Here is a 26,092-nt window from a genome sequence, read left to right as displayed (position 1 = left end):
ACTCTATGGGAGAGGGGAGGGTGGGATGATTTGGGAGAATGGCATTGAAACATGTATACTATCATGTAAGAAACGAATCACCAGTCTATGTTCAATACAGGATATAGGATGCTTGGGGCTGGTGCACAGGGATGATCCAGAGAGATGATATGGGGTCGGAGGTGGGAGGGGGTTTCAGGATTGGGAACTCATGTACACCCGTAGCTGATTCATGTCATTGTATGGCAAAATCAATAGAGTATTGTAAAGCAAAATAAAGTAAAAATAAAAATTAAAAAAAAATAAAAAGAAATCTGAGAAAAGGCAATACAGCTTTATGCCACTAGTTTCTGTATTGTAGCAATATTTTAAAAGTCTGTTTTTCAAAAAAAAAAGTCTGTTTTTCTAAAGAGATTATCTAGATATATAAACATTTCAGTACATAATAATATTATTATGTGTATCACACAGAATAAAGCATGGCATATATACAGATGCACTGGATAGACACATCTATTTATTTATATTTTAATGTAATTTTAATTTTTTGTTAATGCTAAATGTTTACCAAGGTCAAGAATAAAATCGGAAACTTATAATTTTCTTTTCCTGATTGATATGGGGTGATCTGTGTCTCACAAAAATGTATGTTTTAATCACTGGTAATTCAGAATATGACCATACTGGAAGTAGGTTTGTAGCAGAGGTAATTAGGCAAGATGAGGAAATATTGCAGTAGGGTCAATTCTTAATCAAATATGATCAGTATACTTATACAAAGATATGAACATATAAGACTGCCATTTGAAGATGGAGGCTGAAAATGTAGTTATGTAGCTACAAGCCAAAAGCACCAAGAACTGAGTGCTACTGACAGAAGCTAGGAAGGAAAGGATACACTCTACTCAGAGTCTCAGAGGGAATATAGCCCTGCTAATACCTTAACTTCAGGTGTCTACGCTAAAGGACTGTGATAGAAGATTTAATTCTCTGGTGATTTTCTTTTCAGAGGGAAAGGGTAAATTTTAGTCTGGACCTCTTTTCTACTTTTCCTCAAATCTTGCCTTCATTTCCTGCCTCATCTCCTATCTGATTTAGGACTACCACCAGAACCCTCCATGTTTCTTCTCACAATAAAAAAATAGTATTTGGTGACAGAATATGGAGGTAAAGATTTGGTACCATGAAAAGGAAAGCTAAAGTTCAAACCTTGGTTCTATCGCTTGAAACTGCTGTGTAAGGGTTCTATCCCTTACTGAGTGACTGTAGATAAGGTTCTAACCCCATCTAAGTTCATCTCCCACATGTATGATCCATAAAACTGTCCTAAGAATTCAATGGTAGCATGCACAAAAGGCATTCGCAGAGTGTTTAGCATATGTACACGCCTGCTCAGTCACCTCAGTCATGTCCAATCCTTTGTGACCCCAGGGACTGTAGACCGCCAGGCCCCTCTGTCCATGAGGATTCTCCAGGCAAGAATACTGGAGTGGGTTGCCATGCCCTCCTCCAGGGGATCTTCCCAACTCACTTCTCTTAAGTCTCCTGCATTGGCAGGTGGGTTCTTTACCACTAGCGCCACCTGAGAAGCCCTTAATACATGAACTTTTTAATAAATATGACTGATTAACTGTATTATGATAATTCAAGAGAAATCACAATTGATATCACCTCATTCTAGACTGAAAATTTCTCTCCTCATGCCCAGTTTTAAGCAATATCTGTTACATTTCCTCAAAACAGTTTCCAGTTTTTTCTTCAGTCTTTATCTAAGCAAAATATTCTCTTTGTTTCTAGTTGTAAAATATAATAGAAAATGATGTAAGAGGTTCTCATATTTTATTCAACCAGATTTAGCAAACGTTTATTAGCAAACAAGTTATATATATCATATATGCTTTACATGTTTTGAACAGTCAACTATTATAAAGACAAAGCCCAACTATTACCATCTCCACCAGCATTAACCATTCTCTTCAGATTGTGTGGTCTTGCTCCTTGCATATTTTAATCATTTACTTATATGTATTTCTCCAGAACAACATATACAATCGGTATTCTTAAAAAATGTTCATAAACGGTATACTATGAGACTTCAATTAATTCAAATAACTTTTTCTACATTGATACATGTGTCTCCAGATTATTTATGGTAATGATATAAGGTATCCCACTGCATGATCATTCCAACTGTTTATGCATTTCTCCATTGTCAATATCTAATAAATGAAAAAAGCATATATCCAGAACTTAACTCTTTCATTTTTCCCATACATATCTGAGAGCAATTATTAATGCATATTTGTAAGATTAAATGAATAAGAAAAATAATTGCAATAATATTTTTAAGAACATTATTTTAAATTTTAAAAACAGTCAAGTCTTACAAAAATGAAGGAAAATGTGAAATAGTTTATTTATAATCATACCCAATCCCACATTCTCTGCAGAAATGCTGATGTTAATCTTTTATTCATTTAGTGTGAATTTAGTTGCTTTTCTATTTACTCTCTCTCACATACAATCACAAAAGTTTCTTTTAATTAGTTATCAAAGGAATCATGATGAAAAAACTGTTTTGTAACTTTTTCATTTAACATGAACTTTCCCTGATATCATACAGATTGAGTTCAATCTTTTTAATGGCCACATAATATTTTATTCTACCCATGAATCAAAATTTACATATTTTTTTCCCTACTGGTGAAAAACAATGCCCACATACAGAAGTATTACTATAACAATGCCCACATTGTTATGCCCACATACAGAAGTATTACTATAAAACATAGTTCTAGATTTGAAATTGCTGAATCAAATAGTAATAAGATTAAACTTTATTTTATATATACATTGGACACTGTGTTTTTTCAGTAGTTCTTTTTTCTGCTTTGACCATTATTCTTTTGGATTGTTTGCTCCAAAAGCAAACAATAAATAGTATAGTATATATAATATATATATCAATTATATAGTATATATATCATTATAGTGTGTGTGTGTATATATATCTCTCTCAATACATGGCTCTATATGCTACTAATGTTTCTCCCTAGCAGGCACTAGTTTTACAGGTTTAATTGTGGTCATTTTCACCTTCTAACAAATTTTAATTTATTATATTACTAACTTTTCCTAAGTTCTGTTCTTTATTTGTTTGTTTTTTGCTTTGAGACAATTCATCATTCTAAGTTTATACTAGATAAGTCTCCTAAGAAAGTTTAGTGCTTCCATTATTTTACATTAAATTTTTAAGAATTTTCTAATATTATTTTTTCTAAGTTGTTAATTCTCATTCCTACTTGTACTGTAATCACTAGAATCCCTCTCAGTCAGACTTCAAAATATTTCCCAAATCAACCATTTCTCAGAACCTCCACTGCCATGGAAGCCATCATCATCTCCCTTTGCCTAACCTGGCACAATCACCTCTTAATAACCACGATACTTTGATTCTCATCACAATAACAGAGCGATTTTCATGAAATATAGAGCAGTTTGTTTCATCTCCCTGCTTGAAGCCCTCTGTATACTTGTGACAGCATGAATGAATGGCAAGTGCATTTTGTTTAGTGAAAGAAACCAGACTCAAAAGGTTACACATGGTGTGATCTAAGTTATAAGATAGTCTTAAAAAAGCAAAACTATAGTGACAGAGAGCAGAATTGTGGTTGCCCAGGCTGGAGGTGGAGGAGGGGATGACTTTTAGAGAGACATTATGGAACTTTTGGGAGTGATAACAATTTTTTCTTTGTTTAGATGGTCAAAGATAGTTACCTAATTCTATGTGTTTATCAATATCCACAGTACTATAGACTAAAGAGAGTGAATTTTGTTATGTGTCAACTGTACCTTAATAAACTTGACTTAACAAAGAACCCTCTGGCAGCCCTCTATTGTTTTTAAATGAAATTTACCTCATTATTATAGTTTATAAGGCTCTGCTTGAAATCGAGCCTGTCTGCTTTTCAACTTTATCTCCCACGCCTTTCCTTTCAACACCTTCTGACCCACTTGGCCAGGACTTTTTACTCTCGTGGGGCAATGCCAAGCTTGTTCCCTTCTCAAGGCACTGCACTTGCTCTTTTTCTAGGCCAGGGATGCCTTTCGTTGTGATTATACCATGTTAGAATTACTAGCTTCTAAAAATATCTATGCTCAGATATTGGCTTCAGAAATTCTGCTTCAAACAACATACTTCCATGTTAGTAGACTCCAGAAGATATGGCTATTTCAAACGACAATCAAGTTCCTCATCTAAGAAAGTAGCTTGGCCTTACTCATATTATAAAACTAGTTTGCTTATTTATACTCTGCCTTTTATCAAAGGTTTTAAATGGCTTACAAAATACATGCTAAAATCAAATAAAACTGAGTAGATGAGTGTATTGGGCTTCCCTGGTGGCTCAGCAACAATGAATCTGCCTGCCATGCAGGAGATACAGGAGACCTGGGTTTGATCCCTGGGTCTGGAAGATTCCCTGGAGGAGGAATGACAACCCACTGCAGTATTCTTGCCTGGAAAATTCCATGGACAGAAGAGCCTGGTGGGCTACAATCCAGGGAGTTGCAAAGAGTCATACATGACTGAGTGAGCACACACACAGATCACAGAGATGAATGTATCAAAGTGAAGGAAAATACAATAGAAAAATTAAAAAAAAAAAACCCATGAAGAGAGACCATCACAAAAGAGCTGTGATATTCTATTCTAATCACAGAGAGAAGCCCTATATTGCTCTGTGTTTTCTAGTCCCTAGTACACTGGAAAACAATCATTTCTATAACTCTCAATGTCCATGAGACCAACATCCACCAGCTCAGGAAACAGAAGACTATTCTTGGTACTGAGTCTGGAGATATATTTCTCTGGGGTGTTCTCACAAGGTATCCACAGGGTAATCCAGAGAATAACATCCTCAATGAAATTCTTGCAGTAAACACAGTAATGAGTTTCACAGAACTGCTGATCCTCAGTGTGGCCCAAGGGCATAATTCCAAAATACAGTTCTATAAAAACAATTCAGGCATGGAGCTACAGATCTGAGTGGTGGTACCAGACAGTGGTTAGTCTAATTCATCTATACCTTTTTTTTTTTCATATTTATGGTTTAATCCAAGAAGAGATTTCAGATTATCTTTAGCTCATTGGAAAAGACCCTGATGCTGGGAAAGACTGAGGGCAGGAGGAGAAGGGGGCGATAGAGGATAAGATGATTGGATGGCATCACTGACTCAATGGATATGAGCTTGAGCAAACTCAAGGCGATAGTGAAGGATGTTCAGTCCGTGGGAGTCATAAAGAGTTGGACACCGAAAAAGCAAGAGAGTTCCAGAAAAACATCTATTTCTGCTTTATTGACTATGCCAAAGCCTTTGACTGTGTGGATCATAATAAACTGTGGAAAATTCTGAAAGAGATGGGAATACCAGACCACCTGACCTGCCTCTTGAGAAACCTGTATGCAGGTCAGGAAGCAGCAGTTAGAACTGGACATGGAACAACTGACTGGTTCCAAATAAGAAAAGGAGTACATCAAGGCTGTATATTGTCACCCTGCTTATTTAGCTTATATGCAGAGTACATCATGAGAAATGCTGGGCTGGAAGAAGCACAAGCTGGAATCAAGATTGCCTGGAGAAATATCAATAACCTCAGATATGCAGATGACACCATCCTTACGGCAGAAAGTGAAGAATTAAAGAGCCTCTTGATGAAAGTGAAAGAGGAGAGTGAAACAGTTGGCTTAAAGCTCAACATTCAGAAAACTAAGATCATGGCATGCGGTCCCATCACTCCATGGCAAATAGATGGGGAAACAGTGTCAGACTTTATTTTGGGGGGCTCTAAAATCACTGCAGATGGTGACTGCAGCCATGAAATTAAAAGATGCTTACTCTTTGGAAAGAAACTTATGATCAACCTAGACAGCATATTAAAGAGCAGAGATATTACTTTGCCAACAAGGTCCATCTAGTCAAAGCTATGGTTTTTCCAGTGGTCATGTATGTATATGAGAGTAGGACTATACAGAAAGCTGAGCACTGAAGAACTGATGCTTTGGAAGTGTGGTGTTGGAGAAGACTCTTGAGAGTCCCTTGGACTGCAAGGAGATCCAGTCCATCCTAAAGGAGTCAGTCCTGGGTGTTCATTGGAAGGACTGATGTTGAAGCTGAAACTCCAATACTTTGGCCATCTGATGTGAAGAGCTGACTCATTTGAAAAGACCCTGATGTTGGGAAAGATTGAGGGCAGGAGGAGAAGGGGATGACAGAGGATGAGATGGTTGGGTGGCATCACCGACTCAATGGACATGGGTTTGAGTGGACTCCAGAAGTTGGTGATGGACAGGGAGGCCTGGTGTGCTGCGGTTCATGGGGTCGCAAAGTGTTTGACATGACTGAGTGACTGAACTGAACTGAACTGGTCAGAAATCCAGGTAACAACCTGGACTTACGATTGACTTTTGAAGTGCGAGCCGAAGAGGGCAGAATTGTGGGACTGAGCCCTCAACCTGTGCAACCTGATGCAATCACCTGTCTCTGGGCAGAGAGTGTCAGAACTGAGTTGAATTGTAGGGCACCCAACTGGTGTCAGTATATTACTTACTGTTGGAAACCTCATCCAAGCTGCCGACTCAGCCTGCTACAACTGACTTCAGTTTTTACTATGCATTAAGTAATGTGCATTTTCCAAAGAGAAAATAGGTTCCTCACCCCTCAAAAAAGGTTTTAGGCCAACAAGGATAGATGAAATAACCAAATAAATTTTTATAACATAAGAAATTAAACCTTAATAAGTATATATAATAACAAAATACATGTTAGATATAATATTAGAAATGTTGGGTTTTTTTTTTCTTCATACTCATGTTTCATTAAACAGTTTTATTCAGTCTCTTTGCAGGTAGCTTTGAGGTAATTATTTTCTTTATCCTGAGAACCATTTTTGTGTGTCATTAAGCAGTGTTCTTTTTTCGTTTTTTTTTAGAATACATTATTTTCACTTATAGCTATAGAATTTAAGATCTACAGTACTTCTTGAATATTTGTATTATTCACCATGAAAATTTTATCTCACACGACATTCATTTTCTTGCTGGTAAGAAATGTGCTTTTTTCGGTCTCCCTACTTGTCTTTCAGGTGTATATTTAGGTATACAGTACTCCTCAGTATATGTCAGTGTATATGTATGTAAGATCTTTAAAATTCTCATTAACAATGACATGTAGGAAAATAATCTGAAAATGAATATATATATGTATATGCAAAAAAAAAAAAAAAAGAGTTGGACACGACTTAAGTGACTGAATAACAAGAATAATGTTTCTCAGTGTATGTTTTGAGCAATGTTAATAGCTAATGAGTTTAAAAAAAAAAGTCTCTGTGGTAAATTACACCATGCATGAAATAACTATTCTGAAGCATACTGAAGATCCTGATGCCAGACACTCTCCTTTTTTGAACATTTTTGTTTACCATTGCACAATGTCAATTCAAGTGAAATGAATGGATTCAAACAGAAATATACCATACTGTTCCTGGTTTTTAACTGTGTCTAGACATATGTTTGCCTCCTGTCACCCTTTACCTGAAATGTGGACTTGTGATAAAGCCACCTTCTCAGAAGTAGTGGGCTTTCTTGGTTATTAAAAGCACCTCCCAAATTTGTGTGTACCCAATGCAGAACTATATAATTTGGTTCAAGGAATTTCTTAAAGATTAGACTGAAACATTATAATATGAACTGGAGCCCAGAGTTCATAAAGGGGTTTAAAAGCTCATCTTTTTAAAATAAAAATTAACATTAATAATGACCTGAAAAATCCTGAGGCAATAAGAATTTTTCCTTCATCAGAGAATTTAAAGGAGCAGTTTTGAAGTCTATTGATAACCTGTAAACAAAGAGATTCAACTGAACACAATCTATGACCCAGAAGATTAATAGATCTGTTGAGACAAATGCTAATTATTTCATTTACAATGACTTTGTCATGGACCATATGAAATGAGCTGTTTAAATCAAGAAATACACTGCATCTTCATTTTCTTGACCTCCCAATCTGTTCATCTTGTCACTGAGAGAAATAGCTTTCAATATCCAGTGTCTGGAGCAACTTCACATAAGATCAACTCAACAGAAAGACCAATTCACGCTGATAACTTCCCGGTTGCCATATCAATGCTACTATTGTTGAACCCATAAAAAGTAAGATGAGTGTAAAATTCAGTGGCTTGCCTCTTTCTTTTTAAAGTAAGACTGTTGAAATGTTTTATATTATTCAATCTGCATCATACTTATCTTCAGTTTAAAATGCCCCGTGTCCTAATTTCTTCATGTATTATCAAATATTGCTGCAGTCCATGGGGTCGCAAAAAGTCGGACAAGACTGAACGACTGAATTGAACTGAACTGAACTGATTATCAAATGAATAAAGAAAGCATGTTATGACCATGCAGCTTTTACTATCAGGCTGTCATTGACTGTAACCACTAGGGGAAAAAATGGCACTGTTTCTTGTAATTGATGTGTCTCCTTTTGGCGATGATGCTGTGCACAGGCGCCTGTCAGGCAGCCTATTTGAGAATATCATCTACAATATGGAATGATGCCCAAATTACAATGAAGGCTTTGTCATCACCCCCAAATCAGGAAGTTTAACAACACATCTGTAGTCATACCTGTCCATGTACTCAAATAAGAGTCCTCTGTTGATACTTTTAAAAGTCTAGATTTTTCATTACACAGCTCTGTAGTGCTTTGGCCTGAGTTTAAAACAAGCTCTTCTAAAAAGCTAGCGTGGAATGCTGATACCTGCAATTCTTGCTTCTGGAGCCCCAGAGTATACTGTGCTCTTTCTGCTTACAATGTTGACATAACATGTCCTTCCTGATCCACTCTTGGCAACTTTAGCCTAGTGAGAAAACATGGTTAATTATTACAGATATCCTCCCTTTTATCTGCAGATAAATCCAGCCTTCTGATGCGCAAAGTCTCCTCCCTCCTTGTATTTCAACATGGATGATTCTGCCTCCTTGTTAAGGGAAAATATTCATGCTGACTAGTGAGGAGCCTTCGGAGAAGGTAATGGCACCCCACTCCAGTACTCTTGCCTGGAAAATCCCATGGATGGAGGAGCCTGGAAGGCTGCAGTCCATGGCTGAGGGTCGGACAGAACTGAGCGACTTCACTTTCACTTTTCACTTTTGTGCATTGGAGAAGGAAATGGCAACCCACTCTAGTGTTCTTGCCTGGAGAATCCCAGGGACGGGGGAGCCTGGTGGGCTGCCATCTATGGGGTCGCACAGAGTCAGACACGACTGAAGTGGCTTAGCAGCAGTAGCAGCAGCAGTGAAGTACCTTAACCACAGAACTCTTTATCCCAGTTCACCCCACCCCCCCATTCCTGCCAGTCCTGTTTCCTGGCCTGGGGATAACCTTTCTGTTCCTCATTAATCCCTCACCTGCCATCCTAAGTCATTTCATGTCCCCCCTCCATAAAAATCATAACACCTTTTTCTAACTTACCTTCCACTAGTCATTTTCTCCTTCTTTGGCAACTAAATGATACCTTGATCAAAAAAAAAAAAATAAGCTCTATGTCTAAAATTTGGGTGTTATTTAAACACAATGCCAGTATGTTTTGATATGTTTATATTGCCCATCATTCCATAAATTAATTATTTATTCAAGACCTGACTATGGTACAATACAAACTTAAGTTGTCACAATAAACTTTCCTAAGATTTATCTATGATAAAATAAATTAAAAATGAAAGTAAGGAGTAAAATAAATAAATAAGAGGACAGGAGTTTTCTTGTAAGAAATAGAATAGTTTCCCTAGATGCTTTTATAGCTATTATTCAACACTTTTAAGATGGACCAACCAAAAAACATATGTAAATGAAGAAATGCAAGAATTGAAAATAATTTGAGACCAAAAGTGCTTGGTAAATCAGAATGTCAGTGAATGTGTTTGGTTCTAAGCCTGAAGGACTTTAGAAACCTGGTTTTCATGTGTGATACATCCTGTAAGACAGAGAATTTTCCACTGGGTGTCTCTAGGGTCCTGTTCCATGACCTATTTCTTTCTTCTCTCTCACAAGTTACCTTAGCCCCAACTATCCTTCCTTGCTCTTGATAAAAATCCAAATTGCCAAAATAATTGCTGCTAATCTACAAGAATAATTTCTCTCTCTTTTGAGGACCAGAGCCATCTTCAACCAACTAATAATTCCCTGAAGTAGTTGAACTTCAGCTAAATGTATCTTGCTAATGGTCTATTAAAAAACAAAGATCCCCCTCCCTAAGCCAAGACTCTCCTTTAGAGTCTTCTCTAGACCGGCATTTCAAGTGGCAGCTGACACTAGGAGGCTCTAGCTGATTTTCTTCCATGGCTGAAATGTTAAGAGCATCATCATATTCAGCAGAAATGGGAAAAGGTGCAAAAGAGACTCACATTCAATTAATCAAGTTTGGGACAGTGACATATAAAATCATAAACTGATTTTTTTTAAAATTCTCAGACAATAACTGTTACATAAATCAGAATACGTATGTCAGTAACATGTCTTTTTACAGAAGCCAAATCGTAATCATAAGGTCAATTCATTAACTTTTAATAAGAAATAGATAAATCAGGACAAGACTGCAAGATGCACATTTTGCCAGAAATTTTTCTCATACAGGGAGACAGAGCTGCATGGAAAATCAGTTATTAGTCTTAATACTGTTTGGTGATTATAGAATCAGGAAAATAATGAGTTAGTGAGATGAATCAAGTATCCACTGGCGCAGACTAAGAGAATCTGACTCACCCATGGACAAAGAGGCTCTGGAGTTCTCATAGCCCACTGGCTGAATGAGGCTCCCTCCCCTTGGATACATTTTACTAACTTTTGCTTTTGGGTATCTTTTAAAATTGCCTCTACAAAGTCTGCCTTTTCTTACTAAAACATTCTTTCCTTAGGAATGTTAGGTCATATAATAGGTAAAGGTCCCCTTGGTTTAAAAGCAATTCCAGTTCTTTAAAGTAACTGATTCATTATATGTTGATTTCATAGAGTAACTCTCAGAAGACAATCTTATTTCTTTATGTCAAGGTTCTTGGGGGACACTGCACTGTAACTCCCAAGAACAGTCAACATTGTATTTTTAGCACCTATTGTAGTGGGAAGAAAACCAGGTTAGGAGTCAGGAGAGTTGAATTTTGGTTTAAACTCTGACACTTAACTAGTTTTGTGACCTTGGGCAAGATACATAATTGCCTTCATTTGGAAAATAAAATAATACCTGTTCTATTTACCTTATGGGGTTGTAACCAAGTATACTCTGCATCACTGTGCTTTAAATATCTGTTTCCCCCACCATTAAACATGTACTGACCACTTATTTATTACATACATATCCCATGCTTTGCTCTAAGCACTGAGATAGAGGGAGAAATACAGACAAATGTATCAGCCCACATGGAGTTTATAGTCTAGGTGAAAGGTAAATTGTAAGAAGGAAAAAAAGACAGGAAAGGGAAGCAGAAATGTCAAATTGGTATGAGAGAGAGTATTGCAAATGAAGAGAAGTGACATGAGATCTCCCTTAGATGAAGCTTTTTGAGAAAAGAATGGAAGAGTCAGCCAGATGGATATGCAATGGAAAAGTTAATGAGGCAGAACCAACAGCTAATGTATAGACTCTGGGGGAAAAGCCAGGATCACTTGTAGGGAAAAAAGAAAGTAAGTGAGGACTTGGGTGTATTAGGAGAGGAGTCAAGAGATCTGTGAGGCACTGATGCTGATGGGAGAATGAACTGATCGGGGGCAAGGACAGCATCAGAGAGACCTGTCGTGATGATTTTGTCATAATCCAGGTGAGAGGTATTAACTGTGTGAGCTTTTGACCTTGGACACTGGCAAGGAGATGAATAAAATCTAGATATATTCTGAAAATAGAAGAGTTACCTTTTCCCCAAAAATTGGATAGAAAATTAGAACAAGAAATACGTACAAGGTCAAAGTTCTTGGGCGTAAGTAAATGAAACATTGTGGCTGGAGAGGTTTTTAGGAAGGAAAGTAGAAATATTAGTCATTCCGGTTGGAGCATATTAATTTTGAGATTCCTGCTGGACATTCAAATGGAATATTGAATCAATACTTTTAGAAGTTAAGGAAAGATGTCCAGCGTTCAGATATAAATTTGGTGACTATCAACACATAGAGAGAGCAGCTAAAGCCGTCCATGAGAAGCACTGTGATCACCTGGGATGCACATTTGGAAGGAAAATGAGGAAATTCAAGTACCATGAGTAGGAACACTTCAAAATACAGGGTTTAGGCAAAAAGGTGAATCCAGAACACTATCTAAGAAGGAGTAATGGGGGAGATGGGAAAAAAAATGCATGAATAATGCCTTGGAAGCCATCAAGGAAGAAAGCCTATCAGAGAAGAAAGTATATCAAAGTGTATCATCTGGATCAAATACTGATTGTGGGTCTATTAAGGTGAATACTCAGACATGACCACCAGAGTTAGTAATGTGGAAGTCATCATCTTTTATGATACAGTTTGAGTAAAAGGTGGAGAAAAAATGTTGGATTTAAGAGTGGCCTCAGGAAAAAAAATCAGAAATTTCAGACGAAAAAATACAAATAAGGAGAATTAAGGGGAGAATTGATAAAGTAAGAAGTTTTGTGTGTGTCTGTGTTTAATGAGAAAAGTAAACATAATCAGAGAAGGCAATGGCACCCCACCCCAGTACTCTTGCCTGGAAAATCCCATGGGGGAGGAGCCTGGTAGGCTGCAGTCCGTGGGGTCGCGAAGAGTCGGACACGACTGAGCTTCACTTTGACTTTTCACTTTCATGCACTGGAGAAGGAAATGGCAACCCACTCCAGTGTTCTTGCCTGGAGAATCCCAGGGACGGGGGAGCCTGGTGGGCTGCCGTCTATGGGGTCGCACAGAGTCGGACACGACTGAAGCGACTTAGCAGTAGCAAACATAATCATGAACTAATGGGAACAATCTAGATAAGAGGAAAAAAAGGAGACACTGCTGCAGCAATGTTTTCAGAACGAGGAAGGACAAATTACGATGTTTGGTTTATTTATTACTACATACTCAGAAATAAGCTATGGAATATAAGACATTCATATTGCAGTGGTTTTGGTCTGGGATGGAATCTGTTTATCTTGACAAGCTGTAGAATACCATATGCTCAGTCGTGTTCAACTCTTTGCAGCCATGTGGACTGTAGCCTGTCACGCTCCTCTGCCCAAGGAACTTTCTGGGCAAGAATACTGGAATGAGGTGCCGTTTCCTATTACAGCAGATCATCCCAAGCCAGGGAGAGAACCCGTGTCTCTTGCGTCTCCTTCACTGACAGGCCATAAGACGAGTCACATACGAAACTCAAGGTCGTGTGGTGCCCTTGGCATTAGACCAGTCTTTTCCTGAGTTTTCTCTCCATATCTTCCTAGACTTTTTAGTTGAATCCCCAAGGATTCAACTAAAACATAACTTTTCTTGAGAGGACTCTCTGAGGTTACATCATTCCAAGCTTTTGACCAACTAATAACCCTATTTGTTGTTGTTGTTTAGTCATTAAGTCATGTTGGACTCTTTTGAGACCCCAGAGACTGTGGCCCTCCAGGCTCCTCTGTCCATGGGATTTCCCGGCAAGAGTACTGGAGTGGGTTGCCATTCCTTTCTCCAGAGGACCTCCCAACCCAGGGATCGAACCTGGGTCTCCTGCATTCGTAGGCAAGTTCTTTACCACTGAGCCATCAGGAAAGCCCAAGAACCCTTTAGTATGGAGAATTCTAAAGAGATTCCTGAAATATTTCCTTCCATTGGTTAATCAGGTACTGCTGTGGAAGGACTTTGCAGTGGAATGAAGGTTATGAACTGACTTTAAAATAGGGAAATTACCCTGAATTATTTAGTTCAGCTCAATCTAATCACATGGGCTTAAAGACAGAGAAGCCAAACGGCTTTAAGACACAGAAGCCAAACGGCTTTAAGACAGAGAAATAGAACTGCCATATGACCCAGCAATCCCACTGCTGGGCATACACACCGAGGAAACCAGAATTGAAAGAGACACATGTACCCCAATGTTCATTGCAGCACTGTTTACAATAGCCAGGACATGGAAGCAACCTAGATGTCCATCAGCAGATGAATGGATAAGAAAGCTGTGGTACATGTACACAGTGGAGTACTACTCAGCCATTAAAAAGAATAATTTTGAATCAGTTCTAATGAGGTGGATGAAACTGGAGCCTATTATACAGAGTGAAGTAGGCCAGAAAGAAAAACACCAATACAGTATACTAACGCATATATATGGAATTTAGAAAGATGGTATGGTAACAATGACCCTATATGCAAGACAGCAAAAGAGACACAGATATATAGAACAGTTTTTTGGACTCTGTGGGAGAAGGCGAGGGTGGGATGATTTGAGAGAATAGCATTGAAACATGTATATTATCATATGTGAAACAGACCACCAGTCCAGGTTCGTTGCATGAGACAGAATGCTCGGGGCTGGTGCTCTGAGATGACCCAGAGGGATGGAATGGGGAGGGATGTGGGAAGGGGGTTCAGGATGGGGAACACATGTACACCCGTGGCGGATTCATGTCAATGTATGCCAAAACCAATACAATATTGTAAAGTAAGTAGCCTCCAATTAAAATAAATAAATTTAAAAAAATAATAGCTATTGTCTAAAGGGATCAAAAAAAAAGAGAAGCCTAAGTAGGTAGGAGATTAAGAGAGATTCTTAAGTTTGAAAGGACTCAACTCCATGGAGTAGATGGGCCATAAGACAAGGAACCCTGCCAGCTTCTAGATATTTCGAAGCACTCCTCCCCCACCACACACACACATACGCACGCACGCACACTTTCTCTCTCTCTCTCACATACACACTCCTCCAGTTCCACTGTCAACTGCCATCAAAGCAATAGGAAGCTCACACATGCAATAGCAAGAAAAACTGAATTCTGCCATGAAACTGAGTGATCTAAAATGTAGATTCCTCCCTAGATTTTCCAGAAAGAAATGCAGACTTGCCAACACCTTAACTGTAAAAGACCATGTAAAAGCCAGAGGAGAGAACCAGTCAAGCCTGGACTTCTGATCTATGGAACTATGAAATAATAAGTAGATGTTTTAATCCATACATCTGTGGAAATTTGTTATCTAGCAAAAGAACATTCATAAGATCCTGTTTTCCAAATGCTGTTCCTTGGTACCAAAAAAAAAAAAAGCTGATGATGTATGAGTGGAATGAGGGGTAATAAAACCAGACCCAGGAAATAAGTTGTTATTCCATTCTATTAGCAATATAGCTGAAGGAATAGTCATCATCATATTTATAATTGTAGCTCTCATGAAGGTTAAATATACATTTAACTTAAAATTATGACTTGCATTTGTTGTAAAGGAGACCACACTTTGACCTACAAATATTTAAAATATATTGAGCAATGCAGCCTAAAGATATCAAATGCAAGCTAAGACTCAAAGATCATTAACTATTTAATCATATAAACTACTAAACACAAAAGGGTCTAATGTTTGACTGAAAGCATGTAAGACTGGTGATTTTATTTTAAATGACACAGGATATGATGTGCTTATACTAAAATTAACACAATAATAATGAGGCCCATGAGTACACAACAGTCAAAGAACCAACCAATAATAAGTGCAATTTCAGGATGTACCATGTTAGTCACTATAGAACAGCATAATTAACATTTAACCTGCATTAACTGGCAAATAATGTGGCTAACATTTTAACATAACAGACTAAATTAACTGCTAATTGGTTGAAAAGATTATTACAGCAATGAATTGAAGACTATACTGGAAAATAATCACCATCAATTATGGTGGACAAAGCCTTCATAATTTATTCTCTGCATATATTTTCACCTTTTGATTTACAAAGCTATTTAATATCATTATTCTATTAAATAAAGCTAAATTAGGTACCTCATGAGAAGAAAGAAATCACTTTATAAGTGTGTACTTTAGAAATCAAATATGATACTGAAGTTCAAAGATAATTATGTCAGTTACTGGTTGAAATTAGAATAGTTTTTTCTTTTTGACTTCAATTCCAAATATCAGTATTATTTCTTTAAATACTAAAAATAGTGTTTTTCCTTGTGGTGCCAACTTCCAAGATGGCCACCACTTATCTTTATATCCTGGTATTTAAGTTCTTGGATAGTCCCCTCCCACATTGAATAGGGCTGAACAGTCTCATAACGCAGATGTGAAGGTATGTGACTTCTGAGCTTTAAGTCCTAAATGACATTGCTGTTTCCACCTGATCTTGGATTGCTCCCGGAGAAGCCAGATGCCATGCTGTGAGGACACAAAGGCAGTCCTGTGGCGCTGCCCCCAAGGGAGCAACTGAGGTCTGCAAATGGCCAACACCAACTCAGCAGTCAGTCATATAAGTAAACCAAGTTGGATGTAGATCCTCCACTGAGTAAAGCTAGTTTAGATGAAGCCAGCCCTTCCTGACATTTTAACTCATACTTTATAATAGTTTTTATGCTTTAATGGGGAGAGTGTTCTCAAACCAGAATCCTAAAGTTTGACCCATACAAACTATGAAGAAGAATGAGTATTTATTGCTGTTTAAAACCTCTAAGCTTTGGGGTAGTCTGTCATGCCTGGAGAGACAACAAATTTACTTACAATCAAAGTCAGATGATTATAATGCTCTTAAGGACAGTAATGATACAACTTAATGGGTGAGGAATACTACAACAAAACATAACTTTAGAGGATGTGGCATGCATGCCAAGTTGCTTAGTTGTGTCGGACCCTTTGCGACCCTTTGGACTGTAGCCTGCCAAGCTCATCCGTCCATGGAATTCTTCGGGCAAGAATACTGGAGTGGGTTGTCATTTCCTCCTCTAGGGGATCATCTCGACCCGGGATGGCAGGGGGATTCCTTACTGCTGAGCCATTGGAGGAACTCTCTTTGATCATGGGATTATTTATTGTCTCCTCCCCCTAAAAACATCAGCTTGAGAATAGAGATTTCATTCCTGTGTACTACTCAACACCAACCCACATAACCTGGTACCTGACACACAGTAGAAGCACAATTCAAAAATAAGAACATTTCATTGTCTTCACCCCACTCAGCACATTGGTTTGCAGCTCTGCAGTGATACTCCTTTGTACCCACATTTCCTTTGCATCTGCCATTCCCTTTGCCTTGTGTTTACTGCCTTTCTTCCTTCAATTGCAATCTTACTCTCATGATCAGATGGTATCACCATTGAAAAGTTACTCATATACGAAGGATTGTGGGCATTGCTTTATATTTTTATTTCTAAGCACTTAACATACTGCTCTGAAACTCTATTGCCAATGATGAGCTGCTAAGGGGCAGAATGTTGTCAGCTTATTCTTTACATCTTATACTTCCTGGTCTGTACCCCTCATGCATACGGTTGGGCATTTCATCAGTGGGAAATATATAAACATGCGGAGTCATGAATGATGAATGAAATCAGTGCTCAATCTGCTGTATTCTTTTAAGATGATTAAAGAAGAGCTCAGAGCTAGAACACACAATACTTTTTATATTATAAATACAAAATATCTGTATATTTTAATATTCAAATTGCATTTGTAGTTTACTAGGTTTAATATGAGTGTATGATGAAGATCAAGAGACTGCTTCAACTCATGGTTGAAGATATAAGTGGTCTAACTCTACAAATACCACTTATAGCTTCACATGAAGAAAAAAATACAAAACTTCTCTCTCTTATGTATACAACTCAAATTCTTGTTAAAAGCTGAATTGTATCCACCCCTGGAACAATTTATATGTTGAACCTCTAACCTCCCAATGTGACTGTATCTACCTCCCAATGTGACTGTATCTAAAGATATGTTTTTAGGAATTAATTACAGCTGAATACGCTCATATGGGTTAGGTACTCTTCTAACAGCACTGTGTCAGGACATAATGAGAAGGCTCCCTCTGTTAGGTAGGATGAGAGCTCTTACCGGAACCTGACCACACTGGCACCCTGATCTCAGACTTCGCAACATTCAAAACTGTGAGGAAAAAAAAATTCCTGTTGTTTAAGCCGCCCAATCTATGTTCTGCCATGGCAACCAAAGCTGACTAATACAGTGCTTTAAAAGGAAACCACCGTATGAGGAACACAGTGGTGGGCTTTGTGGGACAGATATACGGTCCTCAACATAAAGGCAATTACAAGGCGGGGCAGAGTGATCACGTCAATAAGAATCACATATGTGTTGGGTTGGGGGCTGGGATCTAACAAAAGAGGCCAAATGGAGAGACAGGGAGAATGGTTCATCAAGGATATCACATCACAAAGACCAGCAAACAGGGAGTGGACTTCCTGGGCTCCAAAGAGCCTCGAGATAGTCAGGTGCAATAACATAGAAAACATGTACAAACAGACCCGTACATTTATATTCATATGTGTATGTAAGTGTCTAGTTACAAAGGAATACTTCCCTCTACAACAATTACGGGCTATTTTATTTTTTGTAAATCAACTCTGGAGATTCCAACTAGAGCAGACGGTCTGTTTTTGTTTTACAGTGACCTCACACCGTGCTTTTAATCCAGGTGTTGCGAGAACAGAGCCGACATATCCTATGCTTCCGAGACTTTAATGATGCCCAGAGCTTTCATTTTCTTTTACACACTGACAATGGAAAACATGGTCTCCTTATGTACAACATAAAACCTAATAAAGTATCCAGCTGTTCCTTCCCTGGTGATTCCTGCCGCTTCTAGCTGAGGTACAGTAATGTCAAATTTTCATGAAAAGGGTTAGGAAACATTCTGTATAACTGTACCCTGCCAGAATATCCATAGCACATTTGCCTTTTTCTTTGTGCCTGTCTTTATATATCAAACACACACACAGACGCTTTATTTCCCAGCGGCCTAAACCTAGAAGATAATGCATATTTTTAATATCCAGTTTTTTCTACATTGCTCTCTCCCAATATTCCAAGAATATGCTTTCTTTGTTCTTTTATTTCTTCTATCTCAAACAACAAATGAATCTGCTTCTGATAAATGCAGAGATGAACTAGAAATATATATTTATAATTATTTTAAGACTGCTTCAAAAGGAAGAATGTTATCACCACTCATATTCCACCCTGGTTCTGAAAAGTTCCACAAACTGTATTTCATAATACAAAACCACACTTACTAGTACTGTTTGAAGTATGATGCTGGATGGCAATGATCAATATCACACTTTTCCAACACTAGCACATGTAATTCAGAAAAGCCAGTATCTACAGACTGTTAATGTCCTCTCAGGTAAAACAAATCCCTGAGGAATATTTAAAGTTTGAGAAAATTATTTCTCATTATATGATGTGCCGCTGCTTCACCCAACACAAAATGCCACTTCCCCAGCCCTAACAACTACTGGGCTTTCACTGTCGGGGGCAAACCCAAAGACCCAAAGGCAGTAAAAATAAATCAGATTTAATGTGTTGCATGTTTTAGGGCTTGAAAGTACAAGAAATAGAACTATGCACAAAGCTGTTTGTAAATATTTAAATCTATAGTCAAGATCTGCTCTTCCACTTGGTCTTAATTTGTTCATTTTAGGTATGGTAGATTCCCTTGTGATTGAAGAAAAGGCCAGATACAGAATGATTTTTGTTCTTATCAGTGTCCTCAAAGTGGGAGTCTTTGGGAATTAACCCCGTGTAGTCTGGTGCTCAAGCAATAGGGTCAGCAAACTTTTTCTGTTGAGAATCAGCAAGTAAATATTTTAGGATTTGGGAGCCGTACCCTGTAGCATAAAGCAGCCATAAACAATGTGCAAAGTACATTCATTTGGGGATTTAAACTTCACGTAATTTTCCTATGTTACAGAGTATGATTCTTCTTTTGATTTTACATCCACCATTAAAAAATACGAAGCACATCCTTACTACATGGTTGGCCACTTTGGCCCACAGACTGTAATCCACTAACCCCAGCTCTAGCACTGAATAAGTGGCAGTAACAGAGAATCTAGAGATGGTTTTTGTTTGTTTGTTTGTTTTTAATAGCCTAACTATCTTCAGGATCATCAAAATGGTTTGTTACAGACTGTCAAACTATCACGAGCCATAGTATAGAATGCATTCTTACAGTGGAGTCACTACTATCACATTCAGTAACCAGTCTGATATGACGTGGAACTTCCTAGGCAAGAGCTGACATTTCGTTTATAAACAAAGGCTAGCCAATAAAATGGACTTAAATGAATTGAAACTATGGTATCTGTAAAAAGGACAACCTGAATTGGGTCTTCTTAATAGTTTGTGTCCTACAACAGCTAATGAAATAGACCTTAAATATATTTCTGAAAAAAGGTGACTTGTCTTTTTATATCCAATTTTTACCTCATTTAACCAGTGAACTTTACAGTAAAAACTGGTAATGAACGGAGATTTAAAAATACAACCATGAACTCCTACAAATATGAAAAGAATCAAAACCACTTACCTAATTGGTAAACGAAGAGTGAAGTCATTTGGAATCAATCAGCAGTCAGTTTTCAAATCCATGTTAGAAGATATGAAAAAAAAAGAAAGAATAATTCATTAAGACATTTTTCTCAGGAAATAGTTATATTACTAATTCTATTGCTAATAAATCACCACCGTGCAGAAAACCAATTGGAGGCATTCTTTTATTGTTCTCCTTACCACTCATTACAAAGAAATGACTTTAGAAAGATCTGATAAAAACCTGTACAGCACTTGTATAGCTAATATGAATTGAGCAATCTTACCACTTGTGACAGCAAGTAACACAGGACAGTTCTGAAAATCACTTGAATGAAATCTTTATCCGAATATCAGCAGGGAAAGGGCGAGGGTGGAAATTATACAATGAGAAGGAAATTGAACAATTCAGATATGTTTATGGAAAGCTTGCAACTTGGGGCATCTCATTTGCCATCAAATAAAGCTGTTATTCATGATGTGCAGCAACAATAAAAAGTAGCTGTCTGGTATAAAATTTTTGCCAGCAGGGCAAATTCAGGCAAATAAGCAGTTTTCAAATAAATGCACTGAACAGGAAAGAAAAAAGTAAGCCTATAAAATGTTTGTATGTATGCTTGTCTCTCCAACTCTGTCTTTAATATACATGATGATGCTGAAAGCCAGCAATTCATGAGTAGGTCATTATTCCCTAAAATATATATTTTTGTTCTATGTAAAGGCTGTGATAATGATGTCTTGGAGACATTAAAAAATGACATAGATTTTAAAAGACTATCTAAAGATAAAAGAAAACTGAAAAGTGTCCTTTCTTTCATTTCAATGGATTACTTTAATGCTATACTAACCAAATTCATCTCTTGCACTGTGATGTGCTCAAGATGTTATCCACAAATGTAGGTTTTACTTAATAGATTTCCCTTTCAGAATATCAACGCTGCTCCAAAGTTTGTTGTTGTTGTTGTTTCAGTAAAGGCTGAGATTCAGATACTTAAAGTATTATTTCCACATGAAGAAGACAGTGAAACTTATCTGAAACTTTCAATCTTACCACACATTACTTCATTTTCTGAACATATCAACATCTTCTTGGTTAAAATTAGCAGTATAGCCAAAGTATCTCAACAACGGACTTACGCGCAAATTCTCTTTGCTCATTTAATCAAGTCAACATTTAGTAGAACTACACATTACTGTCAAATCCTAACCTAGTCCCTGGGACAGCAAGGAGATCAAACCAGTCAATCCTAAAGGTAAACAACCCTGAATATTCATTGGAAGGACTCATGCTGAAGCTGAACCTCCAATACTTTGGCCATCTGATGCCAAAAGTGACTCACTAGAAAAGACCCTGATGATGGGAAAGACTGAAGGCAGGAGGAGAAGGGGACAAAAGAGGATGAGATGGTTGGATAGCATCATTGACTCAGTGGACATGAGTTTGAGCAAACTCCAGGAGATAGTGAAGGACAGGGAAGCCTGACGTACTGCAATCCATGGGGGTCACAAAGAGTCGGACACGACTGAGTAACTGACCAACAAAACATACTTCTGGATGCATGTACTTTAACAATATGGACCACATCCATGTTTTGAAAAAAGATGATTTTTATTTTTATTTTTTTTTAATTCTATAATGTTACATTAACATTTTAATATGATTTTGAAAACTAGACTTCTATTTAGTATTTATCAATATTAAATATTTCTAAACATTACTGTTTATTAGGCTAGTGTAAAAATGTCTTAGGCAATAGATAGTAAATAGTAATTTTTCTGTTTAATAAAACAGATTAATAGTAATTTACTACCATCTTCAACAACCAGATAGAATGGAACATATCTGTATAGCAGGAAAAGGAATATAACAAATTCATAGCATAAGTAAACATTCAGTGTTTTGTTAAACAGTCTTACTGTGGTTTCTCCGATGTTTGACTACTGATACCTCTAGACTTTAAAACCAACCACTTCCTATGCTGCCTATCTGGGCAGGCTGAGAAAGTCCCATCAGATTGGAAGTCTATAGTGCTCCTACTAGAAACCTGCATCAGTTAACAAACATTCTCATAACATATCATCTGTCCCAGTATCCAAACCAAACTTTGGGTTTGGTTCATTCTTGTGCTTTCAGTGACTTCAAAGTAACAAGAACAAAAAGTTGGGATTGAATCTATAAAAATTTCAAGTTTATCAAACAGACAAAAAAATGCCACCATGTAGTGTGCATTCTCAATGATTTCCGGACTTCCCTGGTGACTCAGGGATAAGGAATCGGCCTGCCAATGCAGGAGACGAGGAGTCAGCACCTGGTTTACATGAAGTGAAAATAGAAAAATAAACATGTGAACTATTAGGAAATAAGCTTCAGGAACTAAGGTTAAAAGTGGTATCTCTTTTTGACCTTGGAGAATTTGTAAAAAAGATGATTTTTAAAAGGTATTTTTTATTATTTGCCAAAAGATAAAGGAAAGAAAAGCTGTCTCTTGTGTCCCTATCCTCCCACCAAGAAAATGTAGCTATATTATCAATAATTATCTGACAAATGATTAAGTACACTATAAAATGATTAAGTAACCTCGTATTCTTTCTAACAGGATACTCCTCTAACATGGAAAATTAAATAAGAATGTTGAAATGGTACTAGGAACCCACCTGCAGAGCTGTTTCTACAATTAGATATGCAATTTCAAAAATATCAATTTTTCAACACATTAGCTTTATTATTCTAGACTTATCAATGAAATATGCAATCAAATAATTATTTAAATAATTTTACTAAATAGAAAAACAACAGTTTAGATAAAAAATGACTTTGCTCTTTAAGCATCAAGTACCTAACCTTACTCATTTTCTTGATCTCTATCTAATTAGTATTTCACTGCTGCTGCTAAGCTGCTTCAGTCGTGTCCAACTCTGTGCGACCCCATAGACGGCAGCCCACCAGGCTCCGCCGTCCCTGGGATTCTCCAGGCAAGAACACTGGAGTCGGTTGCCATTTCCTTCTCCAGTGCATGAAAGTGAAAAGTGAAAGTGAGTCTAGTGACCCCATGGACTGCAGCCCACCAGGCTCCTCCATCCATGGGATTTGCCAAGTATTTTGCTAATACTAAAATAATGTTAGTATTCTGTTAGTTTTGTTACTTCTGCTTTGTTAACTACATCAAAGCCTTTGACTATGTGTATTACAACAAAGTGTGGAAAATTCTTTAAGAGATGGGAATACCAGACCACCCGGCCTGCCTCCTGAGAAATCTGCATGCAGGTCAAGAAGCAACAGTTAGAACTGGACACGGAACAACAGACTAGTTCCAAGCAGGGAAAGGAGTACGTCAAGGTTGTATACGGTCACCCTGCTTATTTCACCTATATGTAGAGTATATCGGGGAAATGCAAGTCTGATGAAGCACAGCTGGAATCAAGATTGCCGGGAGAAATATCAGTAACCTCAGATACGCAGATGACACCACCCTTATGGCAGAAAGTGAAGAACTAAAGAGCCTCTTGCTGAAAGTGAAAAAGGAGAGTGAAGTTGGCTTAAAACTCAACATTCAAAAAACTAAGATCATAGCATGTGGTCCCATCACTTCATGGCAAATAGATGGGGAAACAACGCAAACAATGAGACACTTAATTTTCTTGGGCTCCAAAATCACTGCAGATGGTGACTGCAGCCATGAAACTAAAAGACATTTGCTCCTTGGAAGAAAATCTATGGCCAACCTAGACAGCATATTAAAAAGCAAAGATATTACTTTACCAACAAATGTCCATCTAGTCAAAGCTATGATTTTTTCCAGTAGTTATGTATAGATATGAGAGTTGGACTATAAAGAAAGCTGAGCACCAAAGAATTGATGCTTTTGAACTGTTGTGTTGGAGAAGATTCTTGAGGTTCTCTTGGAAGGAGATCAAACCAGTCCATCCTAAAGGAAATAATTCTTGAATATTCACTGGAAGGACTGATGCTGAAGCTGAAACTCCAGTACTTTGGCCACCTTATGCGAAGAACTGACTCATTGGAAAAGACCCTGATACTGGGAAAGATTGAAGGCAGGAGGAGAAGGGGAGGATAGATGATAAGATGTTTGGATGACATCACCGACTCGACGGATATGAGTTTGAGCATGCTTTTTTTTTTTTTTTTAAGTTTTTTATTTTTTAAATTTTAAAATATTTAATTCTTACATGCTTTCCCAAACATGAACCCCCCTCCCACCTCCCTCCCCATAACATCTTTCTGGGTCATCCCCATGCACCAGTGCTTTGAGAGTTGGTAATGGCCTGGTGTGCTGCAGTCCATGGGGTCACAAAGAGACATGACTGAGCAACTGAACTGAACTGATTTTGTTAAAACACTGAATACTTGTCATTGTAGATACTTAACGACTGAAGCATATTCAAATAGATATCTTAATCCATTAGTTGTATTCTGTGGCTCCTTAAAGATCTTTGTCTGCTTTATTTCCCCCTTTTCCTTTTACAAGGTATAAAAAATTATTTTAAAATAATCACCATGACATTGCCTCATTGCTCTGTATCAGCCATTTTCATATGTTTTGCTTTCTGCATTTTATCTTTGCAGTCATTTATCTGAAATGCATGAGCTTAGATTGCTTGATATTCATCTGCTCCTTTTTCAATCCCTCTCTACTGAGGTCATGATGATCATGTCTGAGATCTCATAAACAAGTCCAGAACAACTATACATGGGGTCTGACCAAAGCAAGGGAGGAGCTGATTGTATCTAAAACAAAGTGCATTTCCATTAAAAAAATAAACAGTCCAAATAATGAGAATTATAAGAAACCCAATGTGGAAACTCTGAAGTTAAATGCTTTCTCCAAACAAAGATTTTTCCTAATCCCCTGATCAAAATAAAATATGAGCTCTAGCTTATTTGAACATTAAAAATAGGTCTGTGGTCCCCTTTCTCTGATGCCTGTTTTCTAAAAAATTAGCTTTAGAATGGGGAATAACTACATTTTCTTTGCTGTACTCAAGTATATTATTACTGACCATAGTTGTTTATTGGAAATCTGAATGTTCAGTGGAATGTTTCAAGGACACTGGGATTAAACTTCAACCAATACTTAAAGATTTATTAATTAGTAAAACAATCTTGATTACATTGGTTTGTGGAGTCCAATTTGAGGGTTTTCTGAAGGAAAAAAAAAAACAGAAATGAATAACAAAATCATTTGGGATAAACACCTTTTACTGATTATACATACATTTAGAAGACTCTACCATTTGATACAACAAAGTAATACAAACCTTTTCTTTTTCCCCCTAATTTTTGAAACAGGTTCCCTAAAAGAATTAAATTTAGTACCAAGATTAGTAAATGCTTATGTGATCCCAGAATCGATTTTCTTTATGTTGTTCTTATTTAATGTTTTGTGTGGACCTAAGGAATATCTTATTTCAACAGGATATGCAACTTGTAAGTTGTTAGGTTCAAATTAAGTAACAAATACAGGAAACATAACCCCACCTCAAATAAAGTATTTTGTTGTTATAGTATTTTTAAGTACTTTTTCAAAGTACAGTAAACATACTA

General features: G+C 37.3%; 1 protein-coding gene across 1 annotated transcript in view; it reads right to left on the bottom strand.

Annotated features, from left to right (window-relative positions):
* The window catches only part of ROBO2 (roundabout guidance receptor 2), a 665,634-nt gene that overhangs the window by 326,689 nt on the left and 312,853 nt on the right, over positions 1-26,092 (bottom strand). The gene's annotated exons all lie outside the window — the stretch shown is intronic.

Source organism: Ovis canadensis, chromosome 1, assembly GCF_042477335.2.
Source record: "Ovis canadensis isolate MfBH-ARS-UI-01 breed Bighorn chromosome 1, ARS-UI_OviCan_v2, whole genome shotgun sequence".
NCBI lineage: Eukaryota > Metazoa > Chordata > Mammalia > Artiodactyla > Bovidae > Ovis > Ovis canadensis.
This window is presented reverse-complemented; position numbering and strand designations above follow the sequence as displayed.